This window comes from Arvicola amphibius, chromosome 14, assembly GCF_903992535.2.
Source record: "Arvicola amphibius chromosome 14, mArvAmp1.2, whole genome shotgun sequence".
Lineage (NCBI taxonomy): Eukaryota > Metazoa > Chordata > Mammalia > Rodentia > Cricetidae > Arvicola > Arvicola amphibius.
The window spans coordinates 12,643,610-12,658,704 of record NC_052060.1 but is presented as its reverse complement, the minus strand read 5'-3'; positions in this window follow the sequence as shown (position 1 = coordinate 12,658,704).

Genomic DNA, 15,095 nt, shown 5'->3' with positions numbered 1-15,095 from the left:
AGTGCCACCTACATCTGGGGTGTGGGTTGTCCTTCCTCAGTTATACCTACTCTCTGGCAATGACCTCAGGGTCACACCCAGAAGTGTACCTTCTAGGCAGTTCTACATCCCTTGAGCTTGACAGTGGAGATGAACCATCACCCCTCCCATGCTGCTTAGTAACAGGGCATGGCCTCAGGCCTGCTGGTCCTGGAAGCTGCTCCCACTGTACTTTGCATTTCTGCCCCATCCTTTGTTCTCCTGCTTCCAGCCCCACTGACCTTAGCCCTCCCCACTTTGCCTTGGTCTTCTTGCTGTTGCTTGGACCAGTGCACATCCTGCTTGCCTAGGCCAGGAAGAGGCTTGTATGTCCCTCTCCCCCACATCCCAGACTGTGGCATCTCCTTAGAGAGACCCCTTGGTGCTGCTGACAAGATCGTATCTGCCTATTGTTATCTTTTCTTTTGTAATGCAATGAAAAAGAAAAGAAAATGAAAAAGGTAATGTAATATAATGAAAAAGGTGAGTTGCCCTGACGATATAGTTAAATCTACTCCTAAAATGCTCTAGCAGGAAGCAGGTAACGGAGAAGGTGTTTAGGCTGCTGGAGTGAATTAGAAGGGAAAGCACTCACGCTGAATGCCACGCACCCTGGGTGGGTGCCTCTTGCCCTTCACAGATGGGCCTCCTGCTGTCTTGAAAAGCATGTCTTGGCCACCTGTCAAAACTCTGGTCATTCACCAAAAGCAAGCACAGAGACCTTTAGAAGCCTTCGTGGTCTGTGCAGATGGAGCTGCTCCCTCCTCTGAGCCACCAGGACATCTTGTCTGAACACCCACCATTATTGCAGGCATCACACAATCACACACACACACACACACACACACACACACACACACATGCACACGCGCGTGCGCGCACACACACACACGCACACGCACGCACGCACACTATTAGTCAGTAGGGAGCTCTTTGACACCTATGCCCGTCACATATCTTTGCATCCCCAATGCCTGTCACTGCACCTGGCTGTATCAGGACCTTTACTTGCAAGATCCAGAAATCAACCTCTTTGGAGCAAAACCAACGAGGCCGGCTGTTCACTCAACATGCTCCTAACTTGCAATCCTTCCTTCCATTAAAAAAAATGACAACCTCGTGGGTGTGCTTTGGGTAGGGAAACCCCCAACAGAGGTGTCCTTGACACCTATTGTCATGAGGAGGAAGGGGAGAAGGGGAGGAAAGAGAGCTGAAGGAACCAGCTGAAGACTGGCTGAGTCTTCCTACTGAAAGTCTTACTCAACTTACTACTGAAAGTTGAGGCGTGGCTGGGAGCAGAGGGTAGAGGTTGGCCCGCGAGAGTTCCACACTGTGTTTCACTGCTATGAGTAGTTACCTGAGAAACAATTCAGGGAGGGAAGGTTTATTTTGGCACAGGTTCCAGAGGGATCTCAGTTTCCTGTATGAGAAAGGCATGGCTCTGGCTGCTCTTACTGCCTCAGGAGCCAGAGGCAGCTGCTTCTCAGGGTGGAGACCAGGAAGCAGAGCTTGCATGCTGGAAACTCCAAATTCCTCAAAGCCTTTTGGAGACTAAGGACAGATCCCACCCCTTTAAGACTCCACGACCTTCAAAAGAGCTCCACCAGCTGGGCAAGGGAGCTCAATGCAGAGCCTGTGGGAGCCATTTCACATTCAAACCTTAGCACGATTGCTTGCTTCAGAGTACCTGACTGGGCCTCTTCTTTCTTCCCTCCCTCCTTCTTCCTCCTGCTCTTCCTTCCTCCGTCCTTCCCGCTCCCCCTTTCTTCTTTTCTTCCTCACTTCTTCCCTTGCTTGGTTCCTTGAGCCCAGGGAATAGTACCGCATACCAGCCTGAGCCAGTGTGGGGCCAGGGCTGTTCCTGAAGCCCATGGTGCTTGAGTTCTGGAAAGCCTGTGAACCAAGGCAGCGCGCTGGTCCCCACCAGTGTCTACCCCACTTCCTCAAGTTGTCCTTACTTTTTAATTGCTCCATTTCTTTCCTTTGTTTTCCTAGTTAAAGGCCAACAAAGAGTGGAATTGGGTACTTCAGCCGTTTGTGGTCACCATTCATTTCATGGTCCTCTGCGTTTATTAACTCTTATTTCCTCGCTATAATCTCTTTTCCCCTTGATATTCATAAAAGCGCATCTTATTCTCCTTAATTGTGTTGCCGGTGTGATCTAATCCCAATTCTCCCCTTCCATATCTTCGCCCAGGAAGCTGATGCTGCAGTCCCTGGCTTTCTTGTCTCCTTTTCTCTCTGCAGACATGGATGCTATGCCTTTCCTTTTCAATTGTGCTCTGTCTTCGGGGACGTCATGTTGATTATTTTTTGCTTCCCCTTTAGAAAAAGTCCCAGACTGGGTTTTAATTACGTGTGGGTCCCTCCTTCCCTGAAAAGCACTCAGGCCCAGCCTTCTCCGTGGAGACAAAAAGTGCTCGGAGTCCCTCTGTGGCGGGAGACTCTCCTGGTTTACTGCCTGAACAGAAAGCCGAGCCTGGGGCAAGAAGGAAGAAAGGGCACTGTGCTGTCTGTGGCTTTCCTTTCAGCCGCTGCCTGCTGCCTTTCCTCTTGCTTTTAGCACTGACTGGGGGAGAAGCTAATGATGGAAAGATCTGGAAGTCCAGCAGGCCCCACCCCCATATATAATTAAGTGCTCCGTGTCAAAGACAAGGACACTCAACTTCCCTTTGGTTGCTTGCAGTAGTGGGTCCTGAAGGCTGTCTGTTTTGCCATGTGTGACTCAAGCCACCATAACTGTAGCAGCCCCCTGCCCCCTCCCGCTGTGTATTTTGCCCATTCATCTTATCTGGCACCTGTTTTGTTCTGCTGCGATCCGTGATGATTCGTGTGTCTCTTTCACATGTCCAAAATTTAACCCCCCTCCTTGCTCTTGCAACCTGAATGAGTTTTGGATCCCGCGGTCCCCGTGGCTATCAACCTCATTATCTGTTATGGCACAGCCGTCACCTGCCTGCCCTTCCTTTAACCTCCATGTGTGACAATCACCGGTGGGCACCTCTCACGTGTGCCCTGCATCACACTCACGTTAAAGGTCTGCACTAAACCATCCAGGGCCAAGGTGGGCATTGTGTGGCCACTCACTTGCAACACCCTCCTCAATAGCCAGGCATGGCTTCTCTTTCCTTTGTCCCTATCTGCCAAGCCCCGCCCCCGTGCCTTAGAGAAGCTGACTTCACCTGTAACCTGGAATCACAAATGAAGAGCAGGCAGAATTCAGCCAGAACAAGACTCTTCTCCTTGGGCCAGGGTGAGCTGACAGTGGACATCTTTAGCACCATATATGAAGAGATGAAAATGAAGTCAGTGTAGAACAATGCCAAGAGATACAGGAGGAGAGAGCCTTGATTGTGTGGCCTGAACCCCTCCTAGACCTCTGCCGTGCACACACCCTGCATCTCATCCATAGGGGAACCGTACCGGCCATTGTCTTTGACAGACTCAGAACCCAAGTCCTCCTCACATCTGACGCTGCCTTCCTAGGCTTCTCGTTCAGACCCGGAGTAACCTGCATATGGGTCTCTGTGCTTCTGCTCTCGTTATTCCAAAGACTGGGCCAAGTCATATGAGACCATGGGTCTCCTCAGACCCCCTAAAGACATTGCATTTGTCTCCGAGAGCCTTACCCTGACCCTGAGCATCTGCCGGGTCCCCTCTAACCTCATCTCCTACTGGTGCACCCTGTCTCAGTGCTCTCCATCCTTTCTGACCTCTTAGCTCCCACCCCAAAACCTTCGCACATGCTATTCTTGCTCTCTGACCCGTTCTTTCACCAGTCGCTGTGTGGCTAGCTCCCTCTTGTAGGCTTCAGTTTAGCCATTGAAACCATTTCTGCCTAACATGGAACTTTCTTGACACCTATCCCTTTGCTCTCTGCCTTGCTTTTCTAGAAGTCTTTACCACTACCTGACAAACATGTATTTGCATCTGCGTGGCTATACCCACCTATCACCCTTAGGACATGTGAGAACATAGGCGGTCTTCTTCACTAATAAATACAGAAGTTTCTAGAACGCCCGGCACCATGCAGACATGCAGTAAAGCATTTTCAATTTATTGGTTTGATGAATTAAAGAATCATTTGCTTATTTCGAGTGAGGCATTTTAGACTGGGTTCCTGCCACCTGCAGGCAGAGGCATTGCGGTACAGAATTCGGTTAAGATTTGCTTTAAACGTGGGTAGGAAAACACCTTAGCTTTGCCTAGGCTGTAAGTTACATCTCCAAAGAAGACTTGGAAGCGTCTGCCCAGTTGAGTTCCAGGATTCTACTAGACGCATGGCCTCCTTGGGTCCTCATACTGGTTTGCAAGTTACATATGGGAAATGTTGACTGCTCCCCACGTGACTGGAAATGTGGCTGTGGCCTGGCGGAGCAGCAGAACCAGCCCCAACCCCCTCATCACGTTGTCCCCAGCCCACAGTTCTGTTTCTGCATTTCTGTTCGCAACCCCACAGCTTCACCACGTGGCTCTTCCCACAGCCCTGGGAGAACACAATGAAATCCTGCCGCTTTTGGTCCCTATTTATTTGGCATCTCCAATCCCCTCTTCTCTGAAAGCCAATAGCATTCTGGATTTTTCCCACAAGAGACTGCAGGCTCTTTGGGAAGGAGAAAAGCAAGCAGATGGCTCTCAGGAAACCGGAGCTGCATTGTGAGATCAAAATCCCCCCTTCTGTAAAGCAGCCCTCGGCAGAGCATCCTTCAAACCACGGACAACAGACACCCGCGTGCTCCAGGCTGAAGTGGCCACAGTATGTGGCAGCTTCCTCTGCCAGCCCCTCGCTTCCAGCCAGAGCAGCATTTCCTTCCCTAGCTCGTCCCCACGGGCCACATTAGCTCTTGTTTAATTCCCTCCCCTCACCTCACACTCCACACACGGTACTCGCCAGCCCCCAGTGGACACGCATGGGCTTATTCGCTTTCACACATAATGGATAGAACAGCAGGGGCGTCTAGCTAGAAACTGTTTTCTAGGTTGCAAAAGGCCGCAGAAAAGCACACAACTGCCAATACGGTTCAGGACTTATTAATACACGCTTGGCACGAGTTGGCACACGACACTGCCCTGTACCCCATGGGGAGGGACAGATGACAGCTCTCAGTGGTGAAAGGACTGGGATGGGGCCCCTTATCCGGGGACTTTCTGTATTGCTAGTTCTTTCAGATAAGGTTCAGAGACACACAGGGGGCTCTACATGAGGTCACAATGTCAAAGGTCACCAGGTTCCTTTTCTGATTTCAAACTAGGGTCTGAAACCGACCCAAGTGGCATTGTATGTGTTTGTTTTAGAAATCAGGTCAATCTAATAAGGAATGATTTGTGATGTTTCCTAACACGAAACAATGTAACAGTTCCTCTGACATTTGACCGGCCCACAGAATGCATCTTTGAAATAGGGGGAAAGAGATTGTATTTGCCCATAATCAAAGCTGTCGCACCTAGGTCAGGCTCAGCTAGAGAACAAGGTCCCTACCCCATGACTCTGTTGCCTTTACCGTTGATAACATGCTTGGGTCACTCTTTTGAGAGCAAAACACTGCTTACAGCAAAGTTTAGCAACATTTTCAATGTTTCAGGTTGCCTTCGCCAGGATGCTGAACTATTAGCTTGTATAGTCCTTTTTCGCATTAAATGGTGAAGTTTGCCAATTTTTATCCAGGTTTTGGTTTTTGTCTTTTCAGGAGCCATTTGAAAGACTTTTGGGGGTTTCATTTCCTCACGGTCTCAGAAATGAGTGTCTAGAGCCCCCTAGAATCAAGTTGGATGTAGGGTTGGGCTCCAAGGGGTGCAGAGAGGGTCCTTGGCCCCCTCACCTCACTTCTTAAGACGAGGAATTTGAAAGAGCTGAGGACAGAAACCACCCGCACTATTGTATAATGTATGTTTAATGGCTAAAATAGAGAAAACAGCTGGAAAAACATAACCCACATGGTAGAATGATTGGTGGCAGGGGCAGCTCATTTAGTAAAGTTCTTACCTTTTAAGTATAAAGGCCTGAGTTTGGTTCCTAGAACCTGAGGGAAGACTCCGGTTAATGTGCACATAAAATCCCTGCTCTGAGAGGAGAGGGCCTGGGGCTTGCTGGTCAGCTGACTGACTTAACAAGATCCAGGGAACCTAGAGACTCTGTGTTAAAGCTGGTAGATGACTCTCCTGAGGATGGACCCCCAAGAGTCGTTCTCTGGCTTCCACATGCGTGTACACACACACACACACACACACACACCACACACGCGCGCGCGCGCGCGCACACACACGCACACGCACACACACACACACGCATGCACACACACACGTATGCATGCATGCATTTGAAAGCACTCCCCTCACCACCCCCCCCCCCACACAAAAGAATCCAGTAGAATCCAAATGCTCATTTCTCGGGCTGCGTGAAAATGTAGGATTGTATAAAGCACGAGTGCAGAGTAAGTGTGGCTCCAAGCGCAACAATCGCAGCGTGGACACAGTGGCTCCAGCCTAGAGGAACAATACCAGGGGCATTTGGCTTCAAGGTGCTGGAGAGAGACGTCCATCCACCAGGAGCACTGGGCGCCTTTGCAGACGACCTGGGTTTGGTTCCCGGCATGCACATGGTGGCTCATAGCCATCTGGTCATAGCAGGAGTGGAGGGAGGCATACCAGGGAGCCCAGACAACACTGGGCAGAGCCTATGGTGAAGCGTGATTAATAAAAACCCAGAGGCAGAAACTGGGGTTCAACCTGAAGCAAAACAACCAGTCATTGACTCTTAACCTCTACCTCAGTCCGAAATGGCGATCCTGCCTCCAGATTGTCCTCAGAATGAGATTGTGACTGAGAGCTGTCTCCTCCCATCTTATGTTCCTCTCTAGTTCTGGGATTAAGGCGTGCACCACTACCGCCTGGTTTCTATGGCAAACTAGTATAGCTACTGGGATTAAAGGTGTGTGTCATTGCTGCCTGGTCTGTGAGACTGGCCAGTGTGGTTGTTTTACTCTCCGATCTTTAGGCAAGCTTTATTTGTTAAAATACAGATGAATTGCCACTACGCTATGGTGCACTGGGTATATACCGGTGTCTTTTCCTTCCGCCAAGGGATGGTGAGAACCAGACGCCACCACCATCCCATGAGAAAGCTACTGCCCCTGGCAACCTAGGCATGGAGGGCAAGCTAAAGCCTAGGTCATAGAGCGCTTGGATGCTACCTGAACTCCTAGTGAAAGGGCTCACTCACGTACGGAGACGTTTGTATTATTTCTTCCGTTTGTGTGGTTGGAGAGCAAACCCGAGGCCTTGCAAACTCTAGGCAAACGTTCTGCCACTGAGCTCCACCCCAGCCTACAGACACTGTTCTGGGAAACAGACGAGGACTTCTTTCTTATGAGATCACCAGTCACTAGCACAAAGGCCCAGAGTTTGCTTGACTGGGTGTCCATTCCAACCTTGGTCCTCCGCTGTGCACAGGATGAAAAGAAAGCCATTGCTTCCTGGTCCTTGTTCTGTGGATTAGGTATTGGGCGCGACACTGTTCTGCAAAACACACAAGGCTAGATTTTGTTAGACTCGGTAGCTCTGGGGGTGGCTCCATGCTCAACTGTCTTTCCTTGTACCTGTTCCCAGTTTCCCACTCTCCTGCCAGAGAAGTGGCCCCGGGAGGCCAAGCATTCCGCCTACCTTGGGGTCTAATAAATATCAGCTACTGACCCTTCCATTGGGAAAGTGACCCCAATGTCCCCTGAGACTGCTTTTGAGTACTTCAAACGAATGTTGAAATGGGTGTCTAGGTTCAGGTCACTGACTTCGTCAGGACTTTCGACATCCTTCAGAGAACCGCCCAGCCGTCAGTTGCTACTCTCTGTGTCCACCGTCCGGACCTGATGTTTCGGGTGTGTGAGCGCATGACCTGGGGCCAAAGGACCTTCCTATGCCACTTGACTGCGGTCAGGCTGTGGTCCCAGCTTTGCCGGAGGCAGAAGTGAAGAGGCAGGACTTGCAAAGCTGCTCCAGCTCTGGCTGAGACTTGGGTGGGGTGGCGGGGTACAGGGCATACAGCTGTGTGCCATATGCTACTCATCAGGTTGCCTTTCTGACACCAAGAGGTGACACGAAGTCCTCTTTTCTCCAGCGTGTCCTTTGTGACTTTGCTCAACTCTGACTCGTGTAGCAGAAAGGAGGCTGTGGCCTCTGGAGGCCAAGCCACAAAAAGCCAGAGAGCTCCGCCACTTCTTTCAGGTGGCCCACAGGTCCTCTGGCTGCCTGCTCTGGATGCGTCTTCTTCTGAGGAAGTCCTACCTTGTGGGGAGCCACAATCCAGATAGAAGCCTAGTGGGACATGCCAGTCAAGGCTCCAGGTGCAGGCATCTGGCATGCCAGGGAAGCCACCATCTCCCCAGCTCAATATCCTGCCATCCACGGCAACCGAGGCACCCAATGCCTCCCCAGGGCAGGACAATGAAAAACCAGGACTCCAGAAACATCAGTGGGGAGGCTGCTTCAGGTCACTGATGGCTTGTCCCACAGAATCGGTAGCCGGAGCACACTCAGAGTGATCAGGGTGTCTTCCAAAAGTCACACCTCCCAGACCCTGACCCCTGGACCTCCCACACCTCATTCAGGTCGCCAAGGTCAGACTGTGAACCAAGGCCATGTTTCCACCCATCAACCCTACAGAAAGAACTGGACTCCGCAGCATCTGCTCTTGAGGGGCTTCTCCTCTACACAAGGCTTCCTGTGGCCTTCCTCTTCCACCTACCGCCCCCTCTGTTGCTTTCTGACCCCTCCTTCCCCTCTATCTGCACGCCTCAGATGGATCCTTCTCTGGTCTGCAGATACACTAACGTGGTCTCACCTTAGGACTCTGCTGCCCTCCCTGCCTGTCCTCTCTCTAATACGGGCACCCCTCCCCCGGTGTCTTTAGGTCTGTACTTCTTCAGGGAGGTCTCTGTAGCCCTTTCTATATCTTAGTTGTTTTTCTTGTTGCTTTAACCAAACTCTAGCAAGCCTCTTAGGGGAAGAAGGACTTACCTCACCTTTAGCTTCATGGCAGCCGAGACTGGTTTTGTCCAGAGAGGCGGAACCTTGTTGGCGGCTCTGCAGATCAGGAAGCAGAGAGACTGGGCCCAAACGGCAGCCAGGCCACAACCCCCAGCCCACCGCTACTGTTGCGCTTCCTCTACACTTTACCAAACAGCGCCACCGGCTGGGAACCAGCTGCTCAAACACATGCCACTCTGGGGACATTTCATTCAAAGTGAACATTTTTCAAACAAACAATTGGGTCCCGGCTTGAGCAATCGCTCTCCTGCCTGATTCTTCTCCAGACGGCCTGCCACTAAATACTGTATTCATTCAAGTGGTTTATGATTAGCCCCTACTAGAATGTGAGTTCAAATACAGGTAGGACTACTTCCCCAGGATCTAGAAGAGTCAGGCACAAGACTAGTAGGTGGTCAATAAATAATGCAAAAATAAAAAAGTACCGTGCCACACGTGCGACCTTTGCTGTTACCCTACAACACGATGCTGGGTTTAAGTCCAAAAATGCTTGCTGAATGCACAGCTGAAAGACACAAAGAACGGTGGGTTTCCACTGCCTTTGGAGGGGGGCACACGTCTTCTTGGGCTTGCCTTTAGCCTCCCTCTCCAGCGTTCCTGCCTCTTTCCTCTGTGGACGCGAGCCCGTTTCCCTCTATTTCACTGGGTCCCTTTGCCTAGGATGTTCAGAGCTGGTGTGGGCAGGCGCAGCACCTTCAGCTTCAGTACTGTATCTCTCTGGACCCCGCTGGTCACTCCTCACAGACACGGAGGTTCCTAGATGTCTGCCCACCTCCCTCAGTCTGGAAAGCGGGAAGGCCCTGTTCTTTGCCACTCGTGGCTCAGTAGCCGGCTGTGGCGGGCACAGGTGTGTAAGAGGCGCTTCGGGGATGGAGTGGGAGGGGGTGGGAGAGGGGGAGAACAGATGAATGGATGCTTTTGATTCGAGAACGACGACAAGAGTGGTGGGCTGAATCCACACACCCCTGGGTCCGGAGAGAACACAGGGCAGAGGAAGTAACAGCCTCCTGGCTGTCTCTGCACAGTGCACTTAACGCTCCCAAGTTCAGTGTCTTTTTAATCTGCAAATTGTTTAGCCAAGACTGACTTCGAATTCCTGGTCCTCCTACATCCTTCTTCCAAGCACAGGGATGATGATAGTCTGCCAGTGATCAGATTTTTGTTTTTTTAAAGACAGGGTTTTGTCTTGCTGTGTAGTCCAGGAGAGCCTTCTGAGAGTGCAGGAATTATAGGCATGTGTCCTCATACCCAGTAAAAAACATACTGTTTGAAGGGGAGGAAAGTAGACTGGAAAACACTACTCAAATGCAAGTAAGTTTAAATGTTGAACTCCTGGCAGGGAAATTATGAAGGTTGCAATTCAGGTTGTGACCAGAGGGTGGCAGCAGCAGACAGGGGCTTTCCCTCAAGATCTACAACAAAGCAGCGGTGAAAGATGCCTGTGTGGGCCCTGTGGCTCAGAGTCTTTTGGGCCCGGCCCACTGCCTTCTCTCCTGCTGTGGAATCTGGCTGCTGCAGAACGAGTGATTGACTGCTGATCCCTGACTTTTTTCCTCTCCACATTGTTTAGCAATTTCTGGTGATTTTTGTTGTTATTGATTTTTTTGTTTCATTTTGAATTTAAAATTTTTATTAATTCTTTGAGAATCTCATGCAAGCATGCAATGTGTTTTGATGTTTACTTTTGAGGTTTTTTTTTTTTTTTTTTTGATTGCTTTTGAGACGGGGTCTTTCTATGTAGCTTGGAGCTCTTCTCCCCCTAACCTCCGCTCTCTGAGCTGTGGGATTGCAAGCGTGCATCTTGTGCTATCGTGCAGGATTTCCACTGGAGACCTCCCCTAGTCGTTGCCATTGACTTCAGAGATAAACTGAACAGGCAGAATTTTTCTTCCTTCCTCACCTCAACACGTTAGCCACAACGGAACCGAGGTACAGAGAGGTGGCGTTCGTGATCTCAAGAGAGCAAGTGGGAAATGTGAGAATCCCTGTATTAAGTGGCATCCTCTAACTTCAGTTCCATCACACCGTCATTTTGAGCACTCGTTCTACTCCGCAGTTCCTCCTGCTGGCATCGTGGGCGCCTGCTGGTCACTGGAGGTCTGTGTGCACTTACGGCATCCCGGTCACTGGGGTCCCCTTGGCCAGCTGGTGACTGTTGTGGAATAATCTTTTTGTACAGTGAAGATAGGTCTTTGCCAAGGTGTCTTCTGATTGTTTTAATAAAGAGCTGAACGACCAATAGCTAGGCAGGAAGAGGTTAGGCGGGACTTCCGGCAGAGAGAGCGAGGAAGAGGAGGTGGATGAATCTAGGCCCGATAGAGACGCCAGAGAACACAGGAAGGAAGCAAGAGGTGCAAGATGGAAGAGAGGCAAAAAGCCATGAGGTAAAATGTAGATTGATATAAATGTTTTAATTTCAGTTGTAAGAGCTAGTGGGGGCAAACCTAAGCTATAGGCCGAGCTTTCATAATTAATAAGTCTCCTTGTGTTTTTTTTTGTGTGTGTGTTCCTTGTTTTTTTTGTTGTGTGTGTGTGTGTGTGTGTGTGTGTGTGTGAGTGAGTGTGTGTGAGCTGGCAACCTACAGAAATGCCTGTCTACAGGTGACAGCGCCCCCTTCCCCTCAGACAGGAGACTCAGCCTTCTTCCCTTCACCCAGACAATAGCACCACTTCATTCAGGGCCTGCTCCCAAGCTAACTGCTGAGAAGCACCCTGTCTTTCTGTGTCATGAACGTCTTGGGTTTTTAGCTCACAGATTCTGCTGGTCTTTTAGCTGAACAATCCTGAGATTGTAACGTTACAAAGAGAAAAGAGAAGGGGGGCTGGAGAGATGGCTTTAGCGGTTAAGGGCACTGGTTGTTCTTCCAGAGGACCCAGGGTCAATTCCCAGCACCCACATGGCAGCTCACAACTGTCTGGAACTCCAGTTTCAGGGGATCTGACACCCTCACACCAATGCACATTTTAAAAAAAGAAAGTAAGAAAGAGAAGAAAAGTAACTCATAGCCAAGCTATTTTTAAGGTTTCTAGGTTTATTGGAGGAGCAGGAACCAAGGGTTCCCATAGGCCAGGCAGAGCTCCACTGTCAAGCTGCATCTGCTGCCTAGACTTTCCCAGTTCCTGCTACCCCTCATTTTAAATGCCTCACTGGGAGCCTGTAGGCCCCCAAGCCTTATGAGTTTGCTTTGGAATGAAGAATCTCAGTTTCCCTATTTCCACTCTTAAATGCAGCATCTCCCTACCCTGCTGTGGGATAATGCTCTTGTACACTGTAAAGACTTGTCACTTGTATTGATTTAATAAAATGCTTATTGACCAGTAGCCAAACAAGAAGTATAGGCAGGGCGATCAGACTAGGAGAATTCTGGGAAGAGGAAAGGCAGAGATGCAGTCATCATCCAGATGCAGAGGAAACAAGATGAGAATGCCTTACTGAGAAAAGGTACCAAGCCACATGGCTAAACATAGACAAGATTATGGGTTAATTTAAGTTGTAAGAGGTAGTTAGTAATAAGCCTGAGCAATAGGACAGATGGTTTATAATTAATATAAGCCTCTGTGCGTTTATTTGGGACTGAATGTCTGTGGGACCAGGTGGGACAGAAGCTTCTGTCTGAAAATGGCTCCCATTGTGGGGTTCCCTACCACCTCAATGAGGTGGCTTTGGGTGGCCACCAGAAATGCCTATTGTTATGCCCAAATCTGCAAAGTCCCCGCAAAAGCTAACAAGGAGACTGAGTCTGTATGTAAAAGCAAAGAGCCTTTATTTTAATCAAGTTTGCAAACTTGGTCTCTCCGCATGTTCAATGTATTGGAATAACTGGAGAGCCCTGAGCTCAACTAGAATTGGGTTTTTATGGTAGTAAAGATGGGGGTGAGGGGTTTCTGAGGTTCAGGACCCCTGATTAGCTGACATTTTTCTAGGGTGTCCTGGTGAATGTGCTCTGGCAGGTGGTTCTATCTATAGTGATTGGAATGTTAGGCATTTTCTTTGGATGGTCTCTGTTCTTGGGGAGGTGGTTGGGTAATCTCAACTTTGGTTCCTCCTGCAACCAGGTATTGCCTCAGGGCAAACTACTGAGACTCAGGCCTCTTATTAAATTTATTGATGGCTGAATTCTACTCTGGCAGGTGATAATGGTTGAAAGTAAAGAACTTCTTTTGGGTGACCTGCCCATACTTAGCTTATCAGGGCTGGCCCCCACACCTATGACCAGGCCACCTCCAGACTTAGGTCCACCAGGCATCTTGCCACCTTTAAGGCTGCCTGAGCCTGGGCCTTGCTTAGGTCCCAGATCAGCAATGGCAGCAGGTGGAGGTGGAGGGCCACCAGTCTGTCGAGGGGTTGTTGGGGTCCTGGTTTTGAGATTCTGTTGCTTTGCATCATGGGTGAAGGTGGTCTGGGACCAGTGGTGGTAACAGCGGGTGGCAGGGTCTGAGCAAGGACCTGGACTCAGCTTGGTGCTTGTGGTTGGGGGATTGGCAGGTGGGGCTGAGCCAGAGGGAGGTAGTGCAGTTCTCACACCTCATAGGGCTAAAACCCATGACCCTGAGATTAAGAGATTAAGAGTCTCATGCTCTACTGACTGAGTTAGCTTCAGGCTGCCTGGTCCCACAGTCATTCAATGCCAAATAAACACACAGAGGCTTATATTAATTATAAACTGTTTGACCTGTTTTTCAGGCTTATTACTAACTACCTCTTACAACTTAAATTAATCCATATTTCTCACTTATGTTTAGCCATGTGGCTTGGCACCTTTTCTCAGTAAGGCATTCTCATCTTGCTCCCTCTGCATCTGGATGGTGACTGCATCTCTGCCTTTCCTCTTCCCAGAATTCTCCTAGTCTGGTTGCCCCACTTATACTTCCTGCTTGGTTACTGGTCACTCAGCGTTTTATTAAACCAACACAGTTGACAAATCTTTACAGTGTACGAGAGCATTATCCCATAGCACTACCCTTCTTATCTGGAGGTTTCCCTTTTTTTCAGTTTCAGTTATAAACACACTCCAAAAATACTACATGGAAACTTTCAGAAGTAAACAATTCAACTGTTTTCCATAACTTTTCTTATAGCATACTTCCATGATTGCTCAATTTTGCTCTTAGTGCTTATTAGTCTCCTATTGGACCTAATTTGTAAATGAAACCAAGTTACAGTCATGTGCAGGGTCAGCAGCCCCCAAATCCAATGAGGGTTGGTGGCATGTATCACCTATATAAAGGAGATATTGTAGGCCTCTCCAACAGGAACACACAAGCAGAGGAAAGCAAAGTTGACAGGCATCAAGGATGTCCTAGGTTTCAGACATGACAGTGTCACCTCATCTGACCCTTACAGTGAGCTGGAGAATCAACAAACTCAGAAACTGAGACTCAAGGGCACACATATCTGTTTTGGGAGCCACATATCCAGTGTATGATGGGGAGGGAGTTTTTTTCTCTGTGATCACGTGATTATTCAGCTGATGGCAGGCAAGTGCTTACTCTCAGAGACATTTACCCCGCAGGGGACTTCCAGGTTTGGTGAATCTTGTCTCAGAACCCACGCTTTACCCTGGAGCCACACAGGTTGATTCGTTCTGCTGCGTGGGTGTCAAGCGCATGAGGAAAAGGAAGCTTCATTGTTTTGCCTCTGGGGAGCCAGCTCTAGGTGGAGGAGGGGAAGACCTGCAGGGAGGAGGTGGTCCACAGAGAAAGAGCATATCACTTGTCACAAGACGTGCATCACTGGCCAAGGACATCCAAATGCATCGCCTGGCAACAACAGTCCCCATGAATGGAATGGAGCCATGGCTGTGGACGGATGGGGCCAACCAGACGTGACCAAGCTGAACCAACAAAACCTGGCCAATAGCAGACAGGTATCGATAATCACAGAAGCCTTGGTGAATGCAAGTAAAAGCAATACACGTCCAGGGGAAGAGCATTAAAAATAGCAGCAATATGCAGACCAGCAGCCACTGTCCCCCGCCCCCACCACAGTGACTCCTCTCTCTATCCACCCCACCCATGTGTGCGCTTTGTGCAAAATA